Source organism: Trachypithecus francoisi, unplaced genomic scaffold (genome assembly GCF_009764315.1).
Source record: "Trachypithecus francoisi isolate TF-2019V2 unplaced genomic scaffold, Tfra_2.0 Contig00030, whole genome shotgun sequence".
Taxonomy (NCBI): Eukaryota; Metazoa; Chordata; class Mammalia; order Primates; family Cercopithecidae; genus Trachypithecus; species Trachypithecus francoisi.
Window position 1 is genome coordinate 208489 of NW_022680463.1, and position 876 is coordinate 209364.

An 876-nucleotide genomic window follows, 5' to 3' on the forward strand; every position below is an offset into this window, starting at 1 on the left:
TTCATGAAGACATATGTTCTGCACTTTTCTTTGTGGGTTTTTTTTTTATCACTAATTAAATTTATTGTGATTGGTATATTAAGTTTGTATATTTCTTCTTGATTCAGTTTCTGTAGAGCATGTATTTCTAGGAATTGTCCATTTCATCTAACTGATCTAATTTATTGGTAAATAAATTCCTTTAGAATCCTTTTCATTTCTGTAGGGTGGTACTAATACCCCCTTTCATTTTTTTTTTATTTCAGTAGTTTGACTCATTTCATGTTTTCTCCCTCATCAATCTGGTTAAGGTTTGTCTATTTTATTTATCTTTTCAAAGAACTAGATTTTGTTTTCATGAATTGTCTCTGTTGGTTTTCTAGTCTCTAATCTTTAGTAGTACTTTTTTCCCTGCACTTGCTTTGGGTTTAGTTTGTTCTTTGCTAGCACCTTACAGTGGAAAGTTAGGTTACTGATTTAAGATATTTCTTATTTTTTAGTATAGGCATTTATAGCTATCAATTTCCATGTAACCTCTGCTTTATTTGCATATCATAATTTCTACATGTTGTTTTATTACATTTTCATTCATCTCAAATTGTTTTCTATTTTCCCTTTTGGTTTACCTAGGAGAGGGTTAATTTCCACATATTTGTCAATTCCCCAAATTTCTTTATGATATTGATTACTAATTTCATTTCGTTGTGGTCAGAGAACATGCTTCTTATCATTTCTGTACTTTAAAGTTTATCAAAGTGTGTCTTACGGCCTAGCATGAACACAGAGTTCATCTCTGTGTGCACTTGAGAAGAACATGTGGTCTGTTGTTGCTGGGTGGTGTAGTCTCTAGATGTATGTCAGGGTTAATGTGTTCAAGACTTCTGTTTCTTTGTTGAT